A 14,139-nucleotide genomic window follows, 5' to 3' on the forward strand; every position below is an offset into this window, starting at 1 on the left:
CTAAACATTTATAATTACTATTGTGCGTAAGTGTTTGGTTGGGATAGCAATGAAACACGTTAATCTTAAATTGTGTAGTATAAAATCAAAAGTCTTCTCCAAAGAAGAGATCTTCGAGCAGCTGCCTGAAGTCTACTTTGTGCAGACATTCCAAACACTGCAAACGTTAAGGACGCTTATATTACAAGATAAGGGAATGATGGTTGTATGTTTATCAATGAACAATCATAAATAGCCTACAAATAAAAAAAAAAAAAAAATATATATATATATATATATATATATATATATATATATATATATAAATAAATAATGGGTTTGCATACATCATGGGCTGCTCACAGAGAGCCTGCGGTGAGGCCAAAGCTGTGGGCCTCGCCTGGGCAAGCCCTAGCCCACTGTGCCCGCAAAAAGCCAGCATGGGCCCCGCAGGAGCATGTTTGCAAGGATGTAACAGGTCGCCCCCCTCCCAGAAGGTGCGTCCCATGCTGTAACAGTACCATCGGGGATGGGGTGGGCCTTGGTCTTGACTCTGGGGAGAAGACAAGAGCCGAGAACTCTGGGGTAGCGCAATATCCATGAGCTCTGGGGCTGGAGCAGGCGGGCTTGACAGTGGAGAGGCCGGCAGGCTTGATTTCGGAGCCGCGGATGGCGGTCTGTAGAGAGCTGCAGCCGGCAGGCTGAATCTGCATCAGGGCTGGACACTCTCCAGACACCGGAGGATCCCCCATACATACATACATACATATATATATATAGAGAGAGAGAGAGAGAGAGAGAGAGAGAGAGAGAGAGCACTAATATAAGTAATAAATAAGGTAATATATTATTCTAATATGGTTATTTTATTTATTTTATTGGTATATATAATAGTTATCTGTATAAATTATTAAACACTATGGCAAGGTAATGTTTAATTTATTATATCATATTATATTATATTTATTACATTTTATATTATCTCACACATGGATCTGCATTTTCTAGAATGTATTTCTATAAAAAAAACAAAAAACAAGATTGCACAGCCATCAATTAGGTGGTGATGTGCACTAAGCATGTAAATGACCATTGAACAAAAGAAGAAGAAACAAACAGTTTAGCTTGCTTTTTCTTAGCGTCCATTTCCATAGTGACTCGTCGATTCGTCGCTCTGTTGAGAATGTCTTGAGTCTTAACATCTCGGTTACGTATGTAACCATGGTTCCCTGAATAGGGAACGAGATGCTGCGGTGACGTCACCGTATGGAAACACCCTTTGGTGTGACAAATGTCTGAAGCCCTGTACCATCCCGCCAATCTTATTGGCCAAATAGCACTTGTCACCGCCCTACACATGCGTTAGCATAGTATACCTGCGTGCCGCGCGCTATTTCGCTCAGATTTCATGGACTAAGGAAACGCCATCAAAGGTACGGAACGGCCTGAACCGCAGCATCTCATTCCCTATTCAGGGAACCATGGTTACATACGTAACCGAGATGTTCCCTTTCATAGGTCACTTCGATGTAGCGGTCTGTGTGGGACTGTTTTTTTAGTCCCGCTCCCGCAAGGTTTTATTCCGCACCCACCCGCTCCCGCGATATATTCACTCTTTGTTCACTCGTTATCCGATTAGAATCATTTTCTTCCCGATCCGACCGTTCCCGCTAAATTTAGATCTAGTTTCCACAATCTCACATTTAAATTTCCTCTACTAAAAGAAAGATAGGCTAACAAATAAACGTGTAGTCTGTACAAAATTATTAATTTTATTCGTCTTGTCAAGAGTCTTGAATTTATTGACAGCAAAATGTTAAACGAATTTTGTTTCTTAAGACATAAAATTTGTTTAATATTTTGCTGTTAACACCATAGGAAAAGTGTCGCAGAGAAAAATAAATAACAATAAAATAAATAAATACGAAACCTGTCATTTAAAATTATGGGCAAAGCAAAATATAAACAAAACCGAGTTATTCAAGGACAGCGCATCCTCGCTTTGCTCCATCCTTATTCTGTTCTGTCACCATTGGTAGGCTACAACCTGCTCTGAGGACCGTTGTATGCACATGCTGCGTGCACATACCCCGCAAATGAAACGCGTGACGCAGAGAGCGGTTTAGCTTAAGCACGGTACACACCAAGCTGACGGTTGGCCATCGGGCAGTTTTTGTTCGTCGGCCGACTAAGTTTTCTCAGTGTGTTCTGCGCCGTCGGCTGAAGTTGGTCCTCGTCGGCTTTTTTTTGGCCGATTCGACATGTTGAATCGGCGTCGGAGCTCGTTGGTCAGTCGGGCCATCTGATCATTCTGATTGGCTGTTCAGCTGGCGAACCAGTGTGCGAGAAAGGCGCAGAACGGACGTGCTACTTGGCCATCGGGTGTCGAGCATCGGCTTGGTGTGTCAAGGCAACTTTGGACCGAGACGCTGCCGGCGTGAGCCGACCCCGCAGTCTGCTTTCGTCGCCACTAGTTTGTCGGCGTCGGCTTGGTGTGTACCGGGCTTTAGATTGGGACTGGGCCTGCGCCGCTTCCGCTTCCCAATCCAACCTCAGCTTATCCAGCTCGCTGTAGGATGGGGAGTTGCGTCTCACCTGTCCGCCAGGAGGGAGACATCCGCATGTATCGGCCAGTAAATCCTCTGATTCCCGAGGCCGCGGTGGACAAAACGTCGTCGTCATACAGCCCGCAGCTGAAGGAGATTACACTGCAGGCCTCCAGGGTGGGCCGTAGATCCTCGTCGGCAAAAACAACAGGTTCCACGAAGTTATTGCCGTCTTCTTGCACTCGAATGGGGGAGAGCGAGCGAATTGGAGAAAACTCCAGCGCAGCACTGTCCTCACAGTCCAGGTCACACATGTCGCCCCAAGCCATCACCTCGTGCGGAGCCTCGGCAACCGCAGAAGCGACACGGGTTGGACTAAGCGCTAAGCGCTGCCTGTGCATGATGCAGGCCCAGGCACACAACACACCTATCATGAGGGTCCCCCGCCGTGATAAACCTGCTACACGGCTCTTTACATCTCTGATGACTCATCGCGTCCGCGAAGAGGAGTTGAACACTGCTCGGAAAATATCGCTGAGAACGCGGGATGCTTTCTAGGGCACAGAGAATTTGCTTTCGCTTTCCTGAAGGAAATGAAATCTGAGCGAAATAGCACGCGGCACGCAGGTATTCTATGCTAACGCATGTGTAGGGCGGCGCCAAACGCTATTTGGCCAATAAGATTGGTGGGATGGTACAGGGCTTCAGACATTCGTCACATCAAAGGGTGTTTCCATATGGTGACGTCACCGCAGCATTGAAGTGACCTATGAAAGGAAACCAGGAACATACTCTGAGTTGAATGAAATTATTCCCGGACGCGTTTTTGAAACCACATACCTCGAGTATGCAAGGTTTGGGGTTAATCAACCCAAAGTTCAGGGTTTAGCTGAAGGTAAGTCAACCATGCTTTCTGGAATACACCCCGGGGTGACTAGGAGCATGAAATTGTCCACCCATGACTTCCTGTTCCACAGGATTGTAAATATGATGAACACAAAGGCCAAATTTCCTTAATCATCCATCACAAGGAGTAAAACCAAAGAATATAGTTCTGATGTGCAGAACAAGTCTGTTGAGCATCACAAAATAGGAAGTGGCTGTAAGAAAAGAGTTAAAGCATTGAAAATCCCCATTTACACCATCAGGGTAATATTTAAGAGGTTCCAATCAACTAAAGATGTTATAAATCTGCCTAGAAGAGGACGTGTGTCTATATCGTCACAGTGAGGAGGACTAATGCACGGTGAGGAGGACAATTTGAGTGGCCAAAGACTCTCCAAGGATCACAGCTGGAGAAATGCAGATGTATATATATATATATATATATATATATATATATATAAATAAATATATATATCGGGGAGGGTGGGCCTTGGAGGCCTCCTCTGTGTGCCTGTCCTGCACTAGCCTCCAGGGCGGATCAGGCAGATCCGGGAGCCATGGCTGATCAGGAGACTGGCCACAGATATATGCCCCCAAAAAATTTATTGGGGAGAATTATGAATTTCGGTGGGGGCGTTCTGGAGGAGCGGGCACTGGAGGGCGCTGGCGAGGAGCGGAGCTGACCGCCACAGAAGACTCAGGGGACGAAGGAGGCACAGGAGACGATGGGGAGCTGGACGGGACCAGCGGAAGCGAAGGAGACTCAAGAGACGAAGGAGAGCATCCTGGAGCGGACTCTGGGGAGAAGACAGGAGCCGAGAACTCCGGGGGTAGCGCAATGTCCATGAGCTCTGGGGCTGGAGCAGGCGGGCTTGACAGTGGAGAGGCCGCGTTGAGTGAGCCGCGAACGGCGTTGGGCTTGATTTCGGAGCCGCGGACGGCGGTCTGTAGAGAGCTGCAGCCGGCAGGCTGAATCTGTATCAGGGCTGGACACTCTCCAGACACCGGAGGATCCCTTCCCTCCAGCTGAGTCTGGTGGTGTCTAGGTGGTCCACAGGGTGATGGTAGTTGGCCCCGATCCAGAACAAAGAGTTGAACGTTGCATCGTCGAGCCCCGTCCACACGGCGAGCCCGCTGACCTCACGCGCAAACTCCTCCAGCTGGAGATCTCGGCGGCCAGGACGGCAAAGCGCGCAGCGATCTCTATAATCTGTCTTCTGTTTTTAGGTCTTGGATTCTGTAACAGGATGCGGTTGTAGCAAAAGGCGCATGACGAAGCAGTAGAAAAAATAGATTTTGGCAGCAAACCCACCAGATGAGTTTGGTATAAACAGGGATAAAAAATAAAAAATGTACCCCATGTCCAAGGTTAAATACACTGCTGGATCTTTATTGTTGTGGGCCTGCTTTTCTGCCAGAGGTCCTGGACATCTTGCTCAGAAGCATGACATCATGGATTATATAAAGTACCAACAGATAAAAAATCTAAACATGTCCTGCCTCTGTTAGAAATCTTATAGTTAAACAGGCCATGGTTGGATCTTCCATCAGGACAACAATCCAAAACAAACATCAAAATAAACACAAGAATCGGTCACTGAGCACAAAATGAATCTTTTACCATGGCTGTCCCAGTCTTCTGAGCTGAACCCTATAGAAAATGAGTGGGGTAAACTGAAGAGAAGAAGTGCTAACATGGAGCTGTGAATCTGAAGCATCGGGAGAGATTTTGTATGAAGAAAATGGTCTTTGATCTCTTATCAGGTATTCTCCAAACTCTTCAGGCATTACAGGAGAAAACTCAGAGCTGTTATCCTGGGAAAAGGACGTTGCAATAATTGGGTGCCAATAATTGTGGCCAACATGAACTGGAGAAAGCATTTATTTCACAATTAGTTTTTTTTACCCCACTTTCAATTGTTTTACTTCAATAATAGTTTAGAATTTTGTGAATTTTTTGAATGAAAGATAAACAATGCAGATTTATTTTCAAAGCCGCCTTTGCTCATATTTACCAAGGGTGCCAATATTAGTGGAGGGCATTGTATGTATTGCTGTTGTTCTGCTGGTGACTGTACCTGATGTGATTTACTAAAGCAGTGATACGCAGAGGTAAGTGAGTGATTTCCTTGTATTAGATACTGACCATTTTGTTTGTTATTTTGGCCTCTTCCCACTCCTGAAGTTATTTTGTTACACTAATGATCCTTGTTGCCTGACCTCTGCTTTTGTCTGTGACATTTTGGAGCCACAAACACTGCTACTATGCTAATGTTTTAATTACCTTTAATTTTTAGTGTTCCTTCCCCTACCCTATAGGCTACGGCAGAATGTAACAGCAGTTGCTCTACAAAAAACACGAGCACAACAGAATGACAAGCACATACTTCTGATTTAATCAAATTTAAATATAAACTTTTAGTCAATAAAAGGAGCCTTTAAAGGGTAAATACATGTATTTTATTCTAATTAGCCTAACACTGATTCTTGAGACATGGGACAAAACATGTCCAGCAATTATAGCTGCTGTTAGGTTTAAAAATGGAAATAATTTCAATTGTAAATGTTATGATGAGGAATTAATAATAGAATGTATTTAACACAATTATCCCTTTCAATTTAAGTTTATCATTATTATATCAAATCTATGACACTTATTGTCTTCTCACTACATCTAAAACAGTGTGTCCACAGAGAAGGGTTCAATCATTCATATGCTATAAAATGGATAAAAAAGAGCATGTTTTATCAAAAACAACATCTACTCAAAGCACATATAGTAAATATAGAAAGATACTAAAATCCCCTAGAACACCCTACTAACCACATTTGCTAATTGTAGACATTCATTTATCAAATTGTTTGTGTTATTAACTGCAGGAACTGGAGAAGGTGCAGATTTCTTCAGCAGTCATCATCATGTGTTTGTGTCTGAACTTCACAACAACCACAGGAACTGAAGGTGAGATTTTCCGTCTACATTTCTGTCAGTTTTGTCCTTCTCTTGAGTGTTAGCTGTTCAGCTGCTCACCAAAACAGGTGATTGCTGATGACATAATGAACAATGTTATTTTCTGCTTGAATTGCTGAATTAATTGAGTTGAATCAGCTTTTAATTGTGATATTTGTGTCTTTTCTCATATCACTATTTTCTGATTAGCTTCAGAACCAGCGATGACCACTTTGTGAATGAATCTGTCCACATTACATTGAATGTTATTTAATATAATGAATTCTAATGTCATGAACAGGAAAAAATGCATAAAATTAGTTTGTTTTCATGTGCACTGTGCTCATAAAGCTATGATTTTGTTTGAGCTGCTGTTCCCATTTATCCTTCAGATGGCACCATTTAACAGTTAAATCAATAACTGGGGTGAGGTTGGTTTCAAGTAAACGCTCAAAATGCATTATTTGGGTAACGCTTTACAATAATTCACTAACACTTAAATTAAACAATAAAGCAAGCAGCTGCTTGAATCACACTAACTGCAATACTCTTCTTGCAACACAGTCATAAATGGTCTTACCTTTTTTCGTGTTGTTGGTTTACACAACGCTGAATCAGTTCTGTCTTCATTCCAGGTGTCAACTGCATTAGCATTGAACATAAATGTGTTAAAACAACAAAGCTTGCATACTTGTATAGTAATTTGTATATCTGATTCAAATTAAGTTAATATTTGTAGTTAATAATTGAATTCTTGACCTGTTTTTCTACATTTCCTGCAGATGCAGCACATCACGACTACAGCTACAATCAGAGATCCAGCAGCAGAGATCAGCGCTGTGTAAAATAAGGGTAGGCCTTGATCTGTAATGGACAAAATTATTCTGTCAGTCTGATGTCAAACAAGACTGAGATCTCAGTGATACTTTATTTTTGAGTGAAAAACAGAGATCAGCTCAGTAAATAATCATTAATATCACTGCTGACATACCTGGACAGAGTTGACTGATGTCCAGATGTGTGGTCTGGTTGCTGATGGGATTGTTGAGCACACAGCTGTAGGTGTTGTTATCCTGATATTCCACCTCCAGAGGTAGAGAGAGACTGATGCTGAGATCAGACACACTGATGCTGGACAATAAACTGTTTCCTTTGTACCAGGAGAGAGTCACATGACTCACATTCAACACTGAACACAACAATGAACATGATGATGATGAAAGATTTTGTGAATAATCTCCGGTAATATTAGGAGTGGGTAAATGACCTGGAAAATATGAGAGAATTAACAGAAATATTTCAGACATGACATCTCAAACTATGAAATGATTACACATTTAAGTATTTAAATAATAGAATGTTCAGAGTTCAGTACGGCTCAAACTAAAGCATTTGTGGTATAATGTTATTTACCACAAAAATGTATTACTTCCAGCAGAAATGCACAAATGTGGGTTATAGTGAAATTCACAATGGAAGTGAATGGAGTCGATCTCTAAACATTCAAATACTGTTTGAATAGTACATACACAAGACGTGAAAAATATGTGCTACTGCTAAAACGATTTTAGATGAAAAAACAAAACAAAACAAAACAAAATCACTTAACCTTTTTTGTGTGATGTTATAGTTAAGTTTGTCGGTTTGACAAACAAAATCGAAAGCCATAAAACAGCTATAAAAATATTTAAACAGCTTTACAGCTCAAATGAAGCACATAATCAATGTAAGTGTTTTTTTTTTTTACAAAAATAAACAAAAATAAATAAATAAAATAATCTTCCTTTTAATATATATATATATATATATATATATATATATATATATATAAAATTATTTAAAAATAAATAAATAAATAAAAGGTGTAAGGGTTACATTTCTGCTTGTAAAATCCTCCAGAAATGGACATCATTGACTTACATTAAGTCAATGATGCACCCAGGTAAATAGTTTTAGTGAAAAAATTTCAAGTAACTCAAAATGTTCGGGCGCTAGACAGCAATAAGCCTGTTACAAAGTAATTAAACCCAGATAGCCTTGAAAAACCACCTGCTACATACAATAATCACAACTGCCAGGAATAATAATAATAATAATAATGCATAAACCAGACAATAAATGCACAAGGAGACAACATTTTAAGTTCAGTTTTCACTTGTATTTTTCACAAGAGAAGTTAAAAAACACCACCAATAATAATAATAATAAAAAAAAACTATAAATCATCGTTAGTACTGCGGCGTCCAAGAGCTTCCAGTCTAAATCTGTATTCACGTCTGCAGTTGCGATAGTCCAGTTCTCAGAGTATTTACAATTCGAAACAGATAAACAGAAAAAAGGGAAAAATACAAACACGATCAATGCTAGTCACCCACTTCCTTAGAAAACTTAATAAAATAAGATGAAAAGAAAATACTCACAAAAAAAGGGTGTGGGTGAACTTTGGGTGTGTGTGTGTGTGTGTGTGTGTGTGTGTGTGTGTGTGTGCTACAGCAAGCCATGAGCCATCTGACCGGCCGCTCGTTAACTTGTGGAAACAGTTTTCCAAACAATGAATGGTTAAGGTGCGTCATCAGCTTGAGATCGGCTTTTTAGAGAACGCCGATCAAATATCCCAAAGCGATTATCGGCCGATAGTGATCGGTTACCAATCAATCAGAGCACCCATAATAAAAAGCAGCGAAAACTATCCATTTGAGCCCCTCTTTATTGAATGTAATAATGATTAAGGCTGATCACCCAGATCTCTTCACTGAAAGTCTGACACAAAACTTCAATAAGCAGTTTTAATCAGACTAACTGACTGCAACAACTTCTTACAACTCCGTCTTTCGCGGTTTTGGTTTACACAGTGCTGAACCAGTTCTGTATTCCTCCTGTATCTGAACTGCATTAGGCTAATGATAATCACAGATGTGTTAAAAAAAAAAAAAAAAATCTGTATATATCTGATTCATATGCATTAATTGAGGTAATATTTGTAGTTTATAGTTGAATTCCTCACCAGTTTTTCTATTATTTCCTGCAGATGCAGCCCATCACGACTGCAGCTACAATCAACAGAGAGCCAACAGCAGCAGATATCAGCACTATGTAAAACAAGGCCCTGATCTGTATGGACAAAATAAATATGTAAGTCTGACCTCAAACTAGACTGACATCTCATTGATGGTTTATTTTTGAGTCAAAAACAGAGATCAGCTTAATAGCACATGTACGTCTGCAAGATATATGTTAACGATCGCTTGATCTGGAAAGTACCTGCTGTGAACAAACATCTGACAGACGTCTGTAAGATGTCAGTTTTACATACATTCTAAATCATAAACATCTTAAAGACATCTAATAAATGTCTATTTGATATCTGATAGGAAACATCCTATAGATGTATTGCATATGAGAAAAATACGACTTGCAGATGTAAACGCAGACGTCAAATAGACGTCTCCATGATGTAAGTGTGCTATCACTACTATCTGTTGTACCTGAGTGAATCTGGCAAAGGTGCGTGATGTTGACGTGTTTCATCTGCTTGCTGATGGGATTGTTGAGCACACAGCTGTAGGTGTTTTTATCCTGATATTCCAGCTCCAGAGGTAGAGAGAGACTGATGCTGAGATCAGACACACTGATGCTGGACAATAAACTGTTTCCTTTGTACCAGGAGAGAGTCACATGACCCACATTCACCACTGAACACAACAATGAACAATTCTGCTGTGATGAAGATGATGATGATGAAAGATTTTGTGAATAATCTCTGGTAATGACAGGAACAGGCAGACGAGCTGGAAAACATGACATTTAAGCACTACAATTAATGTAAGTTAATGCATTTATTTAAAAAAAAAAATTCCTCAGATTTCTGCTTTTAAACCCTCCAAAAATTGACCTAATTGTCTTCCACTGTAAGCACTTTGACTGACAGAAGAATGATCTCTACTCACCATAGACGGAAACACTGAATGTTTTTGTTGACCACCTAGGTCCATCTATCTCTAGTTCATAGTGTCCATCATGTTGAGTTGTGATGTTTGTGATAATCAGAGATCCAGTCTGTTTGTCCAGCTTGAGTCTGTCTCTGAATTTCCCAACAGAACCATCAAATGTGGAAAATACTTTTTTCTCTCTACTGATTTGAGCTATCAGGGAGTTTTCAGCTCCAAATTTCCACAGTATATTGTCATCTTCATGTATTTGATGAAGATCAGAGTTTAAAGTGACAGAATTTCCATCCACCACTGACACTGACTCACCAAACACACCTGATGAACATGAGCAGGGACAGATATCACCTACTTGAAAGATTTTTACTGGTTTACAAAGCCTGAAATCAGTTAGTGTTTGTAACTAAATGTGAATTGAAAAACATCCCAAACAGTAACAGAAATGTAGAAGAACATGCATTGGCAACAATTTACAGATTGTTGTGTGAACTAATAATTTTATCTTTAAGGTGTTAACCACCTCAGTCTTCACATTTAATTTGCTCTACATGCCAAGTCTCACAGTAATATGTTTTATTAGTCCTGGGAAGAACGTTAAATGCAAATCCTAACTAATCTGAACCAAAGCAAACACTTTATTACAGTGAAACGGAAAGAAATTAAAATGTTTTTATAACTTACCAGTCAGACTCAGCCAGCACAAACAGAACAAAACAAACATGTAAAACATTTTCTCTCAGTGTTTGATCTAGTAAGACCGTCTGCTGAAAACTCTCAAGTCTGTTCCTCTGGTGTGTGAATCCTCCCACAACCAAGTTTGACCCACCTAGTTTGCACGCACACATTAAAACACACACACACACACACACAAAAATCTGAATGTGTGTTTTATAACCTATTAATCTCTTAACCTATAAAGCTCTTATTAGGACTTTAAAGGTTTGTGGAAAACATTTTCTTTTTTATCATTTAACAATTGGTTTTAAAAAGGAACTACTCGCTGTGTTGAATGTCTAAGTGTAAAGTGGGAAATTGTGTGAATATTTGATTAGTCAATCTAAATTTAATGGTAAATAATCTTGTGGATTTTAAAATGTTTTCATAATCATTCAGGGGTTGTGAATTGCAAAACAAAAAAAGTTAAAACCATATACCATTTCACATTGCAAGTCGTACTGATGTCGGACAGAAGTAGTTCATCTGAGTCAAACTGAAACCTGCTGCGGTCGGTTTTTTCAGAAACATGGTTTGATCTGCTGGATGGACAAACTGCTTTTGCAGGAAAGTGGCCATTTGTTTAGTTTGTAGGTGAAGGGCTTCTTTAAGGCCCCTCTGGCGCCGCAGCAAAAAATGGCTGCCCACTGCTCTGTGTGTGTATGTGTGTTTGTCCACTACACACTGCTGTGTGTGTGCACTTGGACGGGTGAATGAGAGATATATACAGTCAAACCAAAAATTATTCAGACACCAGATATACTTTTTTATTTTAATTTTTTTTTACTATAGTGTGCAGGACACTATAGTTCATTGATGTAAGTGAGGATAGCAAATTAAAGTAAACTTTGACTTATTATACCTAAAAATTCTTCATACAGTGGACTACCAGTAAACCTGATAAAAAATTTGGGACCAGATTTGATTTGACACTTTGACCTCACCATGTTTTGTTACATAACCTTTCTATCATAGTTATCTGACATTATCAAGATGAATTTGCTCTGACACAGTTTAACTCTTGAGTTCTTGTCATACCATTTTCTAAACTATAGCAAATAAACTGTGATAATGTGAGAAATTTTGAAGATGTCTGAATAAATTTTGGTTTGACTGTAATTCATTTGTGATTATCAAGATGAATTTGTTCTGACACAGACAAATTTTTTGTCATATTTTATTACCATTTTCTAAACTATAGTGAATAAACTTTGCTAATGTGAGAAATGTTGAAGGTGTCTGAATAAATTTTGGTTTATTGCACAAAAATGCAGGTAAGCACAGAAAAAAAAGAACACTATTTTCTTAAAATGAAAAGGATGTTAAAGATGTATGTGTGTTTATTTGACAGAAAGTGCCATTAGAGCAAATGTGATTCACTCATAACAGCCAGAATCTGTGAGTTTGTTAAAAAATATATTTGAGTGTGTCATCAGAAATAACTGAACTAAGGTAACATTGAATAATTTAATGAGTGTCTTTATAAATGACACAATGGTCAACCCCTGCAAAAACACATTGTAAATATAACATTAAAAACTCAAGAGAGAATACTGTAAATCTACACTCCACAACACCAGCAATTGTTAAAAAAAGGGAAAAAAAAAAAAAAAAGGTATTTGTGAGCATGTAAGAAGACCATTTGAAGTGCTGTCCTTACAGATACATATTCCTGAATTTGTTTTTTTTTTTCTCCCCTCACAAGAAGGTGGATATTTCTTTTTTATCCACTGTCTGCTGAGGTACTGGTGAGCTGCCCCCAAGTGGTCAGCTGATGTGAATTACTTCAGATGATTCCATTTTATTTTTCAGTACAGCTGTTTTGAGTGTGTGTCCCCCTAACTAATTGTTTTCTCACTTTTGAAGCTTCTTTTTCAACATTGAATTTGTTGAATCTGTAAACCATTAAAATATGCTAAAATGTTTATGTGTGTTGTATTTTATTTTATATGGGAATATCCTCTGTAAAACAAATTTGAAATTATATTTGTGAAAAAATGCTATGTAAATAAATTTGAGCACTTTTCTTCAGGTTTATACATGAACTAATAAATAGTATATATTATATATATATATATATACAGTGGGTACGGAAAGTATTCAGACCCCCTTAAATTTTTCACTCTGTTATATTGCAGCCATTTGCTAAAATCATTTAAGTTCATTTTTTCCCCCTTATTAATGTACACACAGCACCCCATATTGACAGAAAAACAGAATTGTTGACATTTTTGCAGATTTATTAAAAAAGAAAAACTGAAATATCACATGGTCCTAAGTATCCAGACCCTTTGCTCAGTATTTAGTAGAAGCACCCTTTTGATCTAATACAGCCATGAGTCTTTTTGGGAAAGATGCAACAAGTTTTTCACACCTGGATTTGGGGATCCTCTGCCATTCCTCCTTGCAGATCCTCTCCAGTTCTGTCAGGTTGGATGGTAAACGTTGGTGGACAGCCATTTTTAGGTCTCTCCAGAGATGCTCAATTGGGATTAAGTCAGGGCTCTGGCTGGGCCATTCAAGAACAGTCACGGAGTTGTTGTGAAGGCACTCCTTCGTTATTTTAGCTGTGTGCTTAGGGTCATTGTCTTGTTGGAAGGTAAACCTTCGCCCAGTCTGAGGTCCTGAGCACTCTGGAGAAGGTTTTCGTCCAGGATATCCCTGTACTTGGCCGCATTCATCTTTCCCTCGATTGCAACCAGTCGTCCTGTCCCTGCAGCTGAAAACACCCCACAGCATGATGCTGCCACCACCATGCTTCACTGTTGGGACTGTATTGGACAGGTGATGAGCAGTGCCTGGTTTTCTCCACACATACCGCTTAGAATTAAGGCCAAAAAGTTCTATCTTGGTCTCATCAGACCAGAGAATCTTATTCAGGTGTTTTTTAGCAAACTCCATGCGGGCTTTCATGTGTCTTGCACTGAGGAGAGGCTTCTGTCGGGCCACTCTGCCATAAAGCCCCGACTGGTGGAGGGCTGCAGTGATGGTTGACTTTCTACAACTTTCTCCCATCTCCCGACTGCATCTCTGGAGCTCAGCCACAGTGATCTTTGGGTTCTTCTTTACCTCTCTCACCAAGGCTCTTCTCCCCCGATAGCTCAGTTTGGCCGGACGG

General features: G+C 39.8%; 1 long non-coding RNA gene across 2 annotated transcripts; it reads left to right on the top strand.

Annotated features, from left to right (window-relative positions):
- Positions 1–1,279: 1,279 nt before the first annotated feature.
- On the top strand, positions 1,280–9,503 carry LOC131530872 (uncharacterized). Of its 2 annotated transcripts, XR_009268538.1 has the most exons (4): positions 1,280–1,412; positions 6,291–6,372; positions 7,143–7,212; positions 9,389–9,503. It is a non-coding gene; the product is annotated as an uncharacterized LOC131530872 (long non-coding RNA). The 2 variants fall into 2 exon arrangements; XR_009268537.1 differs by lacking the exon at positions 1,280–1,412 and having other exon boundaries at positions 4,970–6,372.
- Positions 9,504–14,139: the final 4,636 nt, after the last annotated feature.

Source organism: Onychostoma macrolepis, chromosome 22 (assembly GCF_012432095.1).
Source record: "Onychostoma macrolepis isolate SWU-2019 chromosome 22, ASM1243209v1, whole genome shotgun sequence".
NCBI classification, from domain to species: Eukaryota; Metazoa; Chordata; class Actinopteri; order Cypriniformes; family Cyprinidae; genus Onychostoma; species Onychostoma macrolepis.